A 16,889-nucleotide genomic window follows, 5' to 3' on the forward strand; every position below is an offset into this window, starting at 1 on the left:
GCAGGAGAGAATGGTTTTTCATTTTAGGGGTAATACATTAGTGAGCTTTTTCTCTACTGTGAACAACGGGTGCATGGAAATCATAGGCGGGAAGAACAGACAGCAGCAATCAGACTAATACACTCTGCGGGGAGGAGGAGCGCCAAGCACTTTAATTGACTCATGCATTAGGGATCTGAGACCATTTTAAAAGATCTCAGTCTGCAGTAGAACAGTCTGTCAGCTTTCATTTGGGACTTTAAAGTGAACTGGGGAATATTACCTAGGGAGAAGAATTTTGTAAATGTTTTACACTAGTTTCTTATGAGCATCTATTAGAATTCAAATATATTTCTTTAATCCTGTTGACAACTTTTCACTTGGAAAAGACTTGAGCAAAATAGCTCTTATGTGATTTCACTTGAACCAACAGGCCCCATTACCATTTGAAATAAAAATCCCCTTGAATTTAAGCTTTTTTTCTTCAGTGTGGTGATTCATTTTTAATTTCTAATGGTTAATCTCCTTGATTCCTTCCATTTTATTTACCTTTTGTTTTTTCTCAAAATATTAAGAGTCATAGGCAACAACAGAAAGTGGAGTGTTTTATGCTTAATTTCTGATACAGAAATTTGGCAGAGTGTTTGACTAAAGAGTTTTATGAGAAATAAACAGACATCTTTATGAACTGAGGGTTTCCATGAGCACATTCCCACATTGACCATCTCCTGGAGACAGGTAACATATCATTCTCTTCTGCATTTTTAAGAAAGTGTGAGAGGCATTAGCAACTATTTGCTAAAATCACAGAAGCAAAGACTCTAAGTGAAGACTGAGAAGTAAACAGCTTGGTTCCAATTTGTTTACATGGATTATTTAGTTTCTCTCTCTCTCTCTCTCTGTCTCTCTCTCTCTCTCTCTCTACAGGTTCTTGCTCTTTTGCCCAGGCTGGAGTACCGTGGCAAGATCTCGGCTCACTGCAAGCTCTGCCTCCCAGGTTCATGCCATTCTCCTGCCTTAGCCTCCCGAGTAGCTGGGAATACAGGCACCTGCCACCACACCCAGCTAATTTTTTGTATTTTTAGTAGACATGGGGTTTCACCATGTTAGCCAGGATGTAGTTTCTTTCTTCTTTTTTTTTTTTTTTTTAATGTACTACTCTATCGTATTCTTATTCTCTAATAATGTAAGAGAAGAAAAATTGCATTAATTATAACCATCAAATTTTAGTTTCTAAAAGAGACCTTAGAATAAGAAGGATCTAACTAGGTGTGATGATATACACCTGTAGTCCAAGCTACTTAGGAGGCTGAGGTGGGAAGATCCCTTGAGCCTGGGAGTTCTAGGCCAGTGTGGACAGCATAGCAAGACCCTGTCTCAAAAAAAGAAGAAAGAGTAAGGTGGATCTGGCATTTACTGAATGGACAAAGAAAATAAAAATTCTATTATTCCAGGAATTTTTAAAAAATGAGTTTTTATTTGCTGCTGTCAAATGTGAGTATGGAATTTGAAACAGGGTGGAACTCGAAAGCAGATAATGTAACTGAATATGAACTGAGGTAATTGAAAAGCACTGAGGTAGTTAGGAAGGATGAAAAAGACCTACTGTTTGATAGCATAACAGGGTGACAATAGTCAATAATAATTAGACATTTAAAAATAACTAAAAGAGTATAATTGGAGTATTTGTAATACAAAGGATAAATGCTTGAGGGCATGGATACTCCACTCTCCATGATGTGACTAATTCACAGGGCATGCCTGTATTAAAACATCTCTGTACCCCATAAATTATCTACTATGTACCCACAAAAATTAAAAATTAAAAAAATAATTGAGACCACTCTAGGAATGTGTGTGTGTATAATATCTTTCATTTTATAACAACCCAGTCTGTCAAACTTCCTTTTCTTCCCCCCATGGAATTTATAAATTGGGAGGAGCATTTTGTATACTTCATAAATTAACTTAACTTTGATGGTCATTTAAATCTTTCAGTGAGATCCTGGAAAACGAAGAGGCTAGAGGGACACAATATGACAGTGCTGTGCTGAGGGTATATTGAGGAATATCTGTTTTTTAGAATCTGAACTACCGGAGGAAATAACTAAAATGAATGAACAAATATAACTTGGAGTGAAGATAAATAACAATTACATGGTCGGGGTGGTGGCTCACATCTGTAATCCCAGCACTTTGGGAGGCTGAGGCAGGCAGATCACAAGGTCAGGAGTTCAAGACCAGCCTGACCAACATGGCGAAACCCCGTCTCTACTAAAAGTACAAAAATTAGCTGGGAGTGGTGGTGGGTACCTGTAATCCCAGCTACTCAGGAGGCTGAGACAGGAGAATCGCTTGAACCTGGGAGGTAGAGGTTGCAGTGAGCTGAGTTCATGCCACTGCACTCCAGCCCGGGCAATAGGGAAAGACTCCACTTCAACAACAAAACAAAACAAAACAAAGCAACACAACTACACTTCGCCAAACACAATGCTATTCATGTACAACATTTCACTGAGTCTTTACCAGACCTTGAGAGTAGGGGCTCTCATTCCCATTCTGTGGAGGGGTGCTGCCCAGCTGGCCTGGCACACGTATCCTCTTGCTGGGAAATCCAATGCTGTCTGTCCTAACCCTTGAGGCCTTCCCAGTAAATACCCTGCTACCCACAGTGGATAATTCTTCTACCTACAAAAATATTTACGTAGGGGTAAGGTTGCCAGAATTAGCAAATAAAAATAGAGAACACCCTTCATATGTCCCAAATATTATATGGGACATACTTAGACTAAAATAATTTGTTGTTTATCTGACAATCAAATTCAACTGGTGTCCTGTAATTTATCTGGCAACTCTAGGTAAGAGAACAATGGGAACAAGTCACCTAAAGGAAAAAGTAGGTAAGAAATTGGAACCCAACAATGAGCCTAAGGTCCAATAAACAGTGAGGAATGTTCCTAAGGAACAAAAGATGTATCTGACTTACTCTTCTATCAAATGAAGCTGTAGTAGAAAGTGGTGGCAATATCAAGATGAGGGTAAACTGGAAAGAAGTATACTTGGGGTAAGCTTTCAATAACAGGGACAGTTATCAAGAGTTACTTTTATCTAGAAAGGACTCAGTTATTATTCCCTGGAGTAAGGCCTACCATTCTATCCCTAATGGCTAATGCCCTGGACACCAACAGTAGCCACTCATTATATGGGCATTGAATAACTGAATTGGGAGAACAAACTTAGGAGTGATATTAGTTGCCATGCATTAGCTCTGTCACTTTGATAAGGTTACTTAACATCTTTGGGCTTCAATGTCTTTATTTGTAGAATAGAGTTAATATTATTGCCTTTTGCTCAATAAATGGCAGAGGTGGCTTGTCTTCTTCATTGTCATCATCATCATCATCATTATCTAGAGTAGGAACTGGTAAACGTTTTCTGTAAAGTCCCAGATAGTAAACATTTGAGGTTTGTTGGGTCATAATGTCTCAGTCCCAAGACTCAACTCTACCATTATAGTCTGAAAACAGCTACAAACAATACAAACAAGTATGAACATGGCTGTGTTCCAATAAAACTTTACTTACAAAAACAGGCATTGGGTCAGATTTGGCCTGAGAGTTGTGGTATGCCAATCCCTGATTTAAAGCAGGGCTCCTCAATCACCTTGCAAATCTCATCATTACAGGGAAAGGATGGGAAAAGAAGAAAGGAGGTGCCCCTGGAACTGGTAGATAAGCTGGAGCACATTTCTAGCAGGAGGTGTGTAGAAGCCCCACACCAAAGTGTAGAGAAAGGAAAGTAATAGAAGACTTGGGTGTCAACTGTGTGTGGTGAATAACAATAGCCTTTTGGGAAGCCCTGACTTAGAAGAATAAGTAAGAAAGATGTAGCCTCTCTAACAAAACCTGGAGGGCAAGGATTGGATTTTACATACTTCTATAATAATACCTAACATATACCAGGTGCTATATTATGTGCTGGCTGCTGTGCTAAGCACTTTATATGCATTATCTCATTTAGTACACCCCAAATTCTCAAGGAACAGGCATATTACTCCCCTCACATTCTAGATAAGGAAGCTGAGATTTGGAAAGACTCATGATCATAGTTACCCAGAGTTCAATTTCAAGCAGTCTGACTCCAATGTCTGAATGCCTAACTCCCGTACCATATTGCTTGTATATTGTACAGGCCTAGCTCAGTACCATGTACAGGGCTGGATTCAGGACCATTCTATAACCATTTGTAGAACAAGCAAATGGATGGATGGATGGACGGATGGATAGAGCTTTTATTTCTAGGTAAATCATTATCCATACAGTAGATGCTTAACTTTTGGCAGAATTGTTAGCATGTTTATAAATAATCTTACAAAGCTATAGATTAGGTTTTCCGGGGAATCTGAAGTATTTTAGCCACAGGATGTCTCACACATTACCATAATTTACTAGAAGTGTGAGGAATTTATCTTCCACAATTCAAATGTGGAAAATGGGGCATAGAGAGATTATAGGCCTTCTTAATTGCAAAAAGTAAATAGTGAAAAAACTAAAGCAGTGTTATTCCAAAGAAAGGGTTTTCTTTACCAGGTTTGATGGGACAATGTAACTATCTGTCACAAGCATTTTCACAATTTCTCAGTGACTTACAGCAAAATATTAGTAGCTGTGTTGAGTAAAAGTCTGCATTTTTGAAAAAGTGCAAAAGGAGACCGAGGCGGATGTATCACCTGAGGTCAGGAGTTCAAGACCAGCCTGCCCAACATGGTGAAACCCCATCTCTACTAAAAATACAAATATTAGATGGGCACGGTGGCACACGTCTATAGTTTCAGCTACTGAGGCATGAGAATGGATTGAACCTGGGAGAGGTTGCAATGAGCTTAGATGGCGCCACTGCACTCCAGCCTGGCTGACAGAGTGCGACCGTGTCTCCAGGAAAAGTAAATAAATAGAAAGAAAAAGTGCAAAAGGGAAAAATATAGCTTATAAATAATTAATAAGTGCCTGGTTTACTTTTTCATGTTTTTGTTTTGTTGGTTGAGTTTTTTTTTTTTTTAAAGAACAAAATCCTTGCAATATGCGGAGAAAGAAGGAAGTGAGAGAAACTAATTAATGTATTTCTCTATGTTCCCTTGGAGAATCATGGGCTTTGCATATTGAAAGTCATTTTCCTCTGATGATAGGAGATTGTGCTGAAATTTCTGTAGTGGGACATGGGAAAGAGTAAGAAAATGCATGAAAACCATCCCAAAGCCAGTGACTTGTGAGAATCTGGTGTGTACTAGGGGCTTGTTGGGAGATGGGCTTTGCAGCTTTTTCACTGCCTTTTCCAGAAACATCTGCCACTAGTATTTTAATTGGTTCTTCTCATCCCCGTAAATAGTCAATGACTTCTACATGATGTTGAGCTAACAAATTTTTTCCCACTGAAAATGTTTTAAACTACAATAAAATACACAAAACATAAAACTTGCTATTTTAACCATTTTTAAGTGTATATACAATTCGGTGGCACTAAGTAAATTCACAGTGTTGTGAATTATCACCACCATCCATCTCCACAACTTCTTTTAATCTTGCAAAACTGAAACTCTGTACCCATTAGACTAAACTTCCCATTTCCCTCTCTCCCTAGCCCCTGACAACCACCATTCTACTTCCTGTCTCTATTAGTTTGACTGCTCAGATACTGTCTTAGTTCATTATCTGTTGCTTATAACAGAATACCGGGTAATTTATAAAGAATAGGAATTTCTTACAATTCTGGAGGCGGGAAAGTGCAACATTGAAGGGGCACATCTGGCGACAGCCTTATTGTTGGTGGGGGCTCTCTCTGCTGAGTCCCAAGGTGGTGCAGGGTATCACATGTCGAGGGGGCTGAGCATGCTAAGGTGCTGGCTCGGGTCTCTTTTATAAAGCCACCAGTTTCCTTCCCAGGATAACACATTAGTCCATTAATCCATGAATGGATTAATCCATTCATAAGGGCAGAGCCCTCACCATCCAATCACCTCTTAAAAGCCCCGCCTCTCAATATTGTTACACTGGGGATTAAGTTTCAACATGAATTTTGCAAGGGACATTCAAATCATAGCAGGTACCTCACAGAAGTGAAATAATACAGTATTTTTTTGTAACTGGCTTGTTCACTTTGCATCATGTCCTAAAGGATATACATCCTCAGAGCTGTCTTTCTTGACACCCCCAAGTGATATCCCTCTAAAAGTTTCCCATAACACGATGAACTTCTCTTTTATATAATTTGTGAAAGTTGTGATTTTTAAGTTAAAAATGGGTATTTAGTAGGCCATGCAACTATGATGTCAAGGAAGGGTAGGGAATTCAGGCATAACCAACTCCAGCATTTCCAGCAATGTCCCCGGGCCTCTCTGTGTTGGTTTCTTTCTAAGCTAAGCATTCCACTCATGGTGGAGATTGTGTTGTCCTCACAGTCAGCCATTCAAGCTTAAAAGGTCACAGGGTGATTTGGCATTTCTATGTGTGATGATATTTCTAGTGTCTGTCTCCTTCCCTGGATGGCAAGGTCACTTTGTACCCTACATCCCTGGCACATTTCCTGGCATAGAGTGAATTAATGGAGGGTTAACGAGACCTAAAAGGTTCATGTGTGAAGAGAGGAGAGGAAGGAGACATGACTAAACTGGGAGGCATGATGCCTTTAGGATGATGGCTTTCTGTGGAGAAGTTCCTGATTCTTTAAAATTAGAATGCATTTGATATAAACTACACAAAGGCAGATGGTTTCAAAATGAAAGCTTTGAGAAATTGAGACCTTATTTCAACAATTGCTGAAATAAGAAAAACGGTTCTTTTAAAATATATCTTATTCTAAAAACAATTTTCCATTGTTAAACAATTGAGAACTGAGTGCAGAGTTCCCATCCACCCCACACCGAGTTTCTCCATTATTAATATCTTATATTACACTATGGTACACTTGTTACAATTAATGATCCAGTAGTGGAAACATTATTATTAATTACAGTCTATAGTTGATTCAGATGTCTTTATTTTGTTTACTTACTTTTTTCCGTTCCCGGATCCGGTATTCATTTCCTATGACCACTGTAAATATTTTTGACAAACTGGGTGGCTTAAAAATAACAGAAATGTATTGTCCTAGAGGATAGAAGCCTAAAACCAAGGTGCCAGGAAGATTATACTCCCTCTGAAACCTATAGGAGAGCCCTTCCTTTTCTCCTCCTAGCTTCTGGTGGCTGCTGGCAATCTCTGGTTCCCAGGGCTTACAGCTACATAATTCCAATCCCTGCCTTCACTGTCAAATGGCCTTCTCCATGTATCTTCACATGGCCATGAGATTCTTATAAGGACAGCTGTCGTACTGGATTCAGGACCTACCCTACTCTAGACTGCATCCCAACTTAACTAGTTACACTGCAATGACCTTATTTTCAATTAAGGTTGTATTCTGAAGTACTGGGGGTTAGAATGTCAACATATCTTTTTTGTGAGAGGAGATATGATTTAACCCATAACAGATCTCATTCAAGACACCACATTATGTCATGTCTCTTTAGACTTTGCTTGGCTGTGGCAGTTTTTCAGATTTTCCTAATTTTCTGATGACTCAACAAATTGAAGACTACTGGATATGTGTTTTGTAAGATGTCCCGTTTTTTGGAATGTGTCTGATGTTTTCTTATGATAACACTAGGGTTATGTGTTACTGGCAGGAAGGTCACAGAGGTAAAGTGATATTTTCATCACATCTTATCAAGGGTACACAGTGTCAACAAGATTTATCACTGTTGATGTTGACCTTGGTCACCTGGCCGAGGTAGTGTTTGTCAGGTTTCTCTACTGTAAAGTTACTCTTTTTTCTCCCTTTCCACATTGTGCATTTTGGAAAGTAGTCGCTATGCACAGCCCACACCTAAGGAGTGGGGAGTTAGGCTCCTGCTCTTCAGGGTGAAAGATCTACATAAATTATTTGCAATTCATCTGTGTGGGAGATTTGTCCCTTTCCCTGCATTTATTAATTTATTTAATCATGTATTTATATCAGTGTGACCTCATGGATATTTTATACATTGGATTATGTTCCATTACTACTCTATTTTGTTGCTCAGATTATTCTAGTGTTGCCAGTGGAAACTCTTACAGTTGGCACCTGTGTCCTTTTGAGAAGCTAGTGCAGAGTTCTCACCTACCCCACACCAAGTTTTTCCTTTATTAATATCTTATATTATACTATGGTACATTTGTTTCAATTAATGATCCAATAGTGATACATTATTATTAACTATAGTCTATAGTTGATTCGAGTTCTTTATGTTTTTTAACCTAATTTTTATTATTAAGTATAGTCTATAGATGATTCAGATTTTTTATTTTTTTAACTTCTTTTTTTGTTGTCCCAGGATGCTGTAGTAGTTTTCTATGGCTGCCATTAAAAATTTTTGTAAAAGTGGGTGGCTTATAACCTCATGCTATGAATTGAATAGTGTCCTCCAGAAATCCATATGTTGAAGCCCTAAACTTCAATGTGACTGTATTTGGAGACAGGGCCTATAAGTAGATAATAAAGGTTAAATGAGGTGATAGGGTAGGTCCTTAATCCAATAGGACTAGTGTGCTTCCGGGCGCGGTGGCTCATGCCTGTAATCCCAGCACTTTGGGAGGCCGAGGCAGGCGGATCACGAGGTCAGGAGATTGAGACCATCCTGGCTAACACGGTGAAACCCCAACTCTACTAAAAATACAAAAAATTAGCTGGGCATGGTGGTGGGTGCCTGTAGTCCCGGCTACTCGAGAGGCTGAGGCAGGAGAATGGCTTGAACCCAGGAGGCGGAGCTGGCAGTGAGCTGAGATGGCACCACTGCACGCCAGCCTGGGTGACAGAGCGAGACTCTGTTTCAAAAAAAAAAAAAAAAAAGAAAGAAAAGAAAAAGAATCAGAAGAGACACAAAGGAGCAAGGGAGCATACTCATACGCTTTCCCTCTTTTCTGTCTCTCTCTCTCCCCAGCCTCTGCGTGTGTGCGTGTGTGCACATGCATGGACAGAGGAAAGGACGTGTGAGGACACAATGAGAAGATGGTCTCCTACAAGCTAGGAAGAGAGGCCTCTCCGGAAACCAATCCCCTGACATTACCTTGATCCTGGACTTCTAGCCTCCTGAGTCATAAGAAAATAAAGTTCTATTATTCAAGCCATCCAGTCTGTGGTATTTTTTCTTAAGACAGCCCTAGCAGACTAATACATCCCATCAATTTCTTTTTCAAGCACTTCCATATTTTCTGGTACTATAAGATGCTCCAGACTTGTATATTTCCTACCCAGTCCTAAAATCAGCCATTTGTTTTGATGGAACCCTGGTTCCTTTTATCAGAGAAAGATATTAGACACCAATATTTGGGCAATAAAAAGCTTTTAAGTAAGGAAAATGAATGGTTCGGGAAGCTGAGAGGGAGAAGAGAGTTGTAGGCACAATGCCCATGAAAAAGGAAGGCAGGGAATTGCCCAAGTCAAGCAAAGATTTCCTGGTTAGAGATTCAAGTGGTTAAGGTGAAGAGAGATGAGTGCAGGGATATGAAGAGGACAAGCACAGAAGGTCCCAAAGTCAGCTGAGAGGTCAAAGCAAAGGGCTTTGTTATTAGCTAAGCTACTGATTCTCAGCCATTGAGGAGGTCTTCGAGAATTGACTAAAGATATCCATGTTCCATTGCCTGCCCCACTTTTGAAGAACAACTATCTAGTTGATTGTGACTTCGGAGTCTGAGATCATAGATATCTTCAAGAAGTCCAAGCATGATGCAGAAACATATGGTAGGGAATCTCTGCACTTACAGACCTTGCTGCCCAGCTTTAGCCATCTAGTGAACTTGAGCATTAGGTAACCAAGCTAGTGCCTCAGATAGCTTCATACTGAACACTAAAGACTGTCAGTCTTTCAAATTATGTGGCCATTTAAATTGATGGCTAGGATGACTGGTTGCACATCCATTCTGTCACTGAACTGGGCTCTTGTCTTTAAACTCAACCATTGAATTTTCTGAGCTTCCTCTGAATGTTGTTCCACATGCAGTCACATTTTAACATAAGTCATACGTCATATCTTGGCAGCCAGGAATGACCAAACTTAAGCATCTTGCTGGCACAAAAAGAGGTCTTAATGACTTGACTTTGGTCATCTTGGGCAAAAGGGTAAAAGTGATTTGTCCTAGGGAGGCTGTGTACAGACTACAGATTATTGCGGGGAGAATTTGTACAGTGTCTGGCACACAGAGCTCTGGAGTGGGAACACCTCACTTGCCGTAGTTCTCGCCCCAATGGGGCTTCCTCCTTTTTTCCATCCTTTTCCTCTTATCAAGCACTTGAGCCTTTGTCTCATACCCTAGCTGTTCATGGTTTCTAAGTTCAATGTTCTATCTAGACCTTTCATCCTTCAAGGGCCCCAGTTCAAAATATCTTCTTGGTCTTCACCACTCATCAAAATTCCCATTTTCTGGGATTCTGACCTCATCAAGATGTTGGGAGAATGCATTTTGCTTAGTTGGTTAAAGAAGTCCATCAAAGACTGTGAATAACTTCTAGGCATTAACACATTAATGAACACATATTATGAATACATTAAACGCATGCAACCTTTTTCAAGCACATCTGATTTATGTATATGTGTGTGCATGCACACAGGCACTCTTCCCATGACTTGTGTCCAACCTGAAGGCTGTAGATCATGGTGATTAGGAGGGCGGGCTCTGGAGTCAGTCTACTGAGTTTTCTATCTGGACTCAGTCTCATTATTTGTGACACTGTATGAAAGCTACTAAGGCTTTCCAAGTATTAGTGTGTCTTCATCTCTACAATAGGTCTAGTAATAAAGGCTATCACTTTAGGTTATTGTAGAGTTAAATGAGATGATACATGTAAAGCACTTCAAGGAGTGTCTGGTGCACAGTAAGTTGTCAAGTAAATGTTAGTTATTATGATAATGGGTAATTGAGACAGTCATCCTCCCATCCTGCCTCTGCTTTGAATATCAGAAAGGTGGGACACAATTTGACATTGCTTTCTCAAAAATTTCTTGCTGATGAGAAACACATCTTCTTTTGTTTTGTCCATGAGTAGACTGCAAAATTCCAAGAGGTCAGCATCTTACCTTAAAGTAATTTGAAGGTTTGTGCTATGGACTAAATTATGTTCCCTCAAAATTCATGTGTTGAAGACCTAACTTCCAATGAGATAGTATCTGGAGATGAAACCTTAGGGAAGTAATTAGATTTAGATGAAATCATGAGGGTAGGGCCCCATAATGAGATTAGTGCCCTTAAAGGAAGAGCCACCAGAGAGCTCAGTCTCTCCCTGCCATGTGAGGACACAGTGAGAAGGTGGCCATCTACAAGTCAGGAAGAGAGCCCTCACCAGAAACCAATTATGCTGGCACCCTGATCTTCGACTTCCAGCCTTTGGAAATGTGAGAAATAAATGTTTGTTCTTTAAGTCACCCAATCTATGGCATTTTAGTATGGCAGCCTGAGACTGATATAGTTTGAATGATAGCATGTCCTTACAACTATCCAAGTATTAAATATCAGAACTTTTCAGTGAACTCGAAGAAACTTAGCTTATTCAGTTTTATCTTAATAGTAAAGCTAAGACTTAATCCATTGACATGTGATCAGGCTAACTATGTTAATTATAACAACAGGGCACAACCCCAGCCAGATTTCTTTCAGATGAATCATAAAATATTATTTCTGAACTGAATAAGAACTTAGGAGTCATTTGATCTGTCTCCCTATATGGCAGATAAGGTCACTGAAGCCCAGAGTGGCTAGAGGTTTAGTATAAGTCACACAGCTAGAGCCCAGATTTTCTCCCTCCATGCTAGTGTTCCCCTCACACAAGGCCTTAGTGTATATCCTCAGTCACAAGGAGGCCCTGGAGGGGCTGTAGAGGATGAATTAGCCCAAATCAGTGCTCCTAGAAAGAGTGCAAAGATTTCCTTTCTAAAGTGTCTTTATATATATTTGAGAAAACACTGTGTAGCAGCACTGACTTTTTATTTTCACTGTAACTTAGAGAGTCAAGGAAACTGTAGTTTATTTTTTAAAAATAATAGATTTAAACTTCCTCCTGAGCTCCTACTCCCTCAGGGGGTTAGGGATATGGGGAGTGGTGGGACTGGCACAGTGGGCGGGGCCACCTACATCTGCCAACAGACAGTATCACTGTCTCTTCCATTTAAACAGTTTCTTCTAGATCATTTCGATTATTTGGGGTTGGTCTTTTGAATTTCTTTCCTCTCTTCCTGCTCCTTCTCAGGATGGCCTTGAATCTGGGTGCAGGTTTGTGGTCTGGCCTTTGGCCTATATGTCTGAGTTGTACCTGGACCCATATCGCCTCTGGGTGCACAATTTGGCCCTAGCCCAGGCCTCCAGTAGCTCACTGATTCTTTCACTGGCTTCTGTCCCTTTACTGAGGCATGTGGGAACTTTGGCTCCTCTCTCCCAGGGACAGGCACGTTGCATCCCTCAGACCAAAGCCTGTTTTTTAAAATGAAGTTTTATTGGAATATGGCCATACTTGTTTATGTACATACAGACTACAGCTGCTTTTATGCTAAAACAATAGTATTGAATAATTGTGACAGAGACTTTCTTGTCCACAAAGCCAAACATATTTACTGGTTAGCCCTTTACGGAAAGGTTTGCTGACTACTGCTCTCTAATAGAACTTTCTATGATGATGGAGACCTTCTTTCTTTGTGCTGTACAATGCAGTAGTCTTGAGCCATACATAGTTATTGAGCACTTGAAATGTGGCTAATGCAACTAAGAAAACACATTTTAAATTATATTTAATCTCGATTACTTTAAATTTAAGGAGCCTCTGTGGCCAGTGGCTACCATATTGGACAGTGTAGTTCTAGATACTGAATGAGCCTTGAGGAGCCAGGAATTCTACCTTTGGGTTTTCTCCCTAGCCATTTCTCTATTACTGCTCCTGGGACATGTATCCACGTGCAAGGTTTTTAACCAGGGGTTTGCATCTTTCCTCAGGCACAGTGAGGAAAACATGCTATTAAACCCTGATGTTCCAGATTCTCCCATATCTAGCAAAGGTTAAATGTGCAGCACTATCTACCCTACCCCAGTGTTTGACCCAAGGATAGGACACAAAGAGAGAACTTTGTAGTACTCTCCTTTTTACACTATCCTTTGGGTCTAGGAGGGCAGGAATTCCCTCCTTTCTCATGTGGCTAGGACTTCCCTTATAAGATGCTCTATCTTCCTCCATGATGACACTGGTTTTTTTTTCCCGTCAGAGGACTATCCGATGGATGAGGTGCAGAGATAGAAACCAGCTGAACTATAAGGGAGATCCATCATACTGGCATTCCAAAATACTGTTCTTGATAGGACTGCTGCATTACCTCGATTTATGAGAGGTGTGAAGCTTGACTATGCTCAGATTCATTGCACATTTGTTGGGTATGTGATACGTTTCAAGCACTTAATCCACTGTTAGGAAGAACACATTCTGCTCCCCCGCCCCCCTTTTCTGTTCTTCCCCTGCATCCCCAAGCTGACAAATACAGTTTCACAATCATCCCTTTGAGTCTGATTTCAGCAGTTGTAGAGGGAATACTTGCGATATAAGCATAGCTTTTTCTTGAATGATTTAACTTTTTTTTTTTTCTGAACAATTACCTTTTCTGGAGAGCCATTCTTGATTACCTCATTTAGGTCCACATCACTCACCTGTCCTCTTTCCCTGCTTTACTTTTCCCCAGAGCACTTCATCACCTGACAAACTCTGCGATTACCTGATGAGCTCATGTTCTGTCTCCCTCTTTACAATATAGACTACATGACAGCAGGAATTCTATTTGATTCATTGCTATATTCTTATTACACAGAGCAGTGCCTGACAGAAAGTAGGTACTCAAATATTTTTGAATAAGTAAAAGAATCAAGATTATACCTTGTAGTATAACTTTGATGTCTGAAGACAAACCAGGAGCCACTCACCGCATGGTAGAGTCTGGTGTACCCCCTGGCTGCTTGCAACATGGCCGCCGCTATCTGGCGACGACCATCTCTGCCTCCTGCCCTGCAGCCCCTGCCACCACTGCCTGGGGACCAGCTGTAGGATTAGGCCAGCTGTAGGATTATTATACTTTAAGTTCTGGGGTACATGTGCAGAATGTGCAGTTTTGTTACACAGGTATACATGTGCTGTGGTGGTTTGCTGCACCCATCAGCCCATCACCTACGTTAGGTATTTCTCCTAATGTTATCCCTCCCTTAGCCCCCCATCCCCCGACAGGTCTTGGTGTGTGATGTTCCCCTCCCTGTGTCCGTGTGTTCTCATTGTTCAACTGCCACGTATGAGTGAGAACATGTGGGGTTTTTTTGTTTAATTTTTTTTTTTGGTTTTCTGTTCTTGTGATAGTCTGCTGAGAATGATGGTTTCCAGTTTCATCTATGTCCCTGCAAAGGACATAAACTCATCCTTTTTATGGCTGCATAGTATTCCATGGTGTATATATGCCAATTTTCTTTATCCAGTCTATTATTGATGGACATTTGGGTTGGTTCCAAATCTTTGCTATTGTGAACAGTGCCACAATAAACCAAAGTAGAATGATTTGTAATCCTTTCAGTATATACAAAGTAATGGGGTTGCTGGGTCAAATGGTAGTTCTAGTTCTAGATCCTTGAGGAATCGCCACACTGTCTTCCACCATGGTTGAACTAATTTACACTCCCACCAACAGTGTAAAAGTGTTCCTATTTCTCCATATCCAGCATTTGTTGTTTGCTGACTTTTTAATGATCACCATTCTAACTGGTGTGAGATGGTATCTCACTGTGGTTTTGATTTGAATTTCTCTAATGACCAGTGATGATGAGCATTTTTTTCATATGTTTGTTAGCCACATAAATTATTCTTTTGAGAAGTGTCTATTCAGATCCTTTGCCCACTTTTTGATGGGGTTGTTTTTTCTTGTAAATTTATTTAAGTTCTTTGCAGATTGTGGATATTAACCCTTTGTCAGATGGATAGATTGCAAAAATTTTCTCCCATTCTGTAGGTTGCCTGTTTACTCTGATGATAGTTTCTTTTGCTGTGCAGAAGCTCTTTAGTTTAATTAGATCCCATTTGTCAATTTTGGCTTTTGTTGCCATTGATTTTGGTGTTTTAGTCATGGAGTCTTTGCCCATGCCTACAACCTGAGTGGTATTGCCCAAGTTTTCTTCTAGGATTTTTATGGTCCTAGGTCTTACGTTTAAGTCTTTGATACATCTTGAGTTGATTTTTGTATAAGGTGTAACGAAGGGGTCCAGTTTCAGTTTTCTGCATATGGCTAGCCAGTTTTTCCTCAACACCATTTATTAAATAGGGAATCTTTTCCCCATTGCTTTTTTGTGTCAGGTTTGTCAAAGATCAGATGGTTGTAGATGTGTGGTGTTACTTCTGAGGCCTCTTTTCTGTTCCATTGGTCTATATATTTGTTTTGGTACCAGTACCATGCTGTTTTGGTTACTGTATCCTTGTCGTATAGTTTGAAGTCAGGTAGTGCGATACTTCTGAATAGGAACAGCTCTGGTCTGCAGCTCCCAGTGAGATTGACGCAGTAGGCCACCATTTTCAATGCATAAACACATTCCTCAGTTCTGTGGTGTTCTTGGTCACACATTTATGGAGTTTCTGAAGGGCAGTGGAGATTACTGCCAGGCACAGCACGACCTCTATGCAAACAAGGAAACTGTAGAAATTCATTACTACTCCACCAAGAGGCACCCAAAAGAGTGGTTATCCTGGACACAGAAGTGTTGTATTGAAACTCACAGGGCATTTTATAAGAGTTCTGACCTGGATGGGGTAAACCTCAGTGCATTTCCTTTCTGTTGCCTCGGTATTTCTGGATTGAAGAATTGCCGCTTCTTGTTAGGAGGTTAGTTTCATTTATCATTACTTACAACTTCATACTCAAAGCACAGAGAATTTCAAGTGGAGTATATTGAAGTAGACTTCAGTTTCTTTGCATCATTTCTATATTCAACTTTTAAAATTCTTTCATAACCCTATTGAGTGTCCTTTAACTAAATTAACATGGCTAGAATGAACCACCCAGTTCCTGTGGAAGTCACATACAAGAACATGAGGATTTCTTACTACACACAATCCAACCAATGTGACCTTAAACAAATTTATAGAGGAACTTAAGAAGTATGGAGTTTTCACAATAGATAAGAGTATGTGAAGCAACTTATGACACTGCTCTTCTGGAGAAAGAAGGTATCCATGTTCTCGATTGGCCTTTTGATGATGGTGCACCACCATCCAACCAGATTGTTGATAACTGGTTAAGTCTTGTAAAATTTAAGTTTCATAAAGAACTTGGTTGTGGTACTGCTGTTCATTGCATTGCAGACCTTGGGAGAGCTCCAGTACTTGTTGCCCTAGCATTAATTGAAGGCAAAATGAAAGATGAAGATGCAGTACAATTCATAAGACAAAAGCAGTGTCGAGCTTTTAACAGCAAGTAACTTTTGTATTTGGAGAAGTATTGTCCTAAAGATGTGGCTTCGCTTCAAAGACTCCAGTGGTCATAGATACAACTGTTGCAGTCAATAAAACTGGGGTCCCTGATGCTACTGCCTTGGAAGTGGAACTTGAGATAGGACCTGATTTGTTAGACATATTAGCCAACATGTTGGCTTAGTGATCAAGTCTAATGTAGCTTCCATAGGAGTATTGAAAGGCAGTTTTACCAGGCCACAAGCTAGATAGATTTGGCAACCTCTGTGTTTGGGTTACAGTGAATCTATTTGGACACTTGTCAAAAGATTCTTGCTGTTAGCATTTAAAATAAGCTTGTCATTTGTACCAATTGACCTTTCCTGAAATCATGC

At 40.1% G+C, this 16,889-nt stretch overlaps 1 pseudogene; it reads left to right on the forward strand.

Annotated features, from left to right (window-relative positions):
• Positions 1-16,086: 16,086 nt before the first annotated feature.
• On the forward strand, positions 16,087-16,611 carry LOC123567902 (protein tyrosine phosphatase type IVA 1 pseudogene; annotated as a pseudogene).
• Positions 16,612-16,889: the final 278 nt, after the last annotated feature.

This window comes from Macaca fascicularis, chromosome 12 (genome assembly GCF_037993035.2).
Source record: "Macaca fascicularis isolate 582-1 chromosome 12, T2T-MFA8v1.1".
Taxonomy (NCBI): domain Eukaryota; kingdom Metazoa; phylum Chordata; class Mammalia; order Primates; family Cercopithecidae; genus Macaca; species Macaca fascicularis.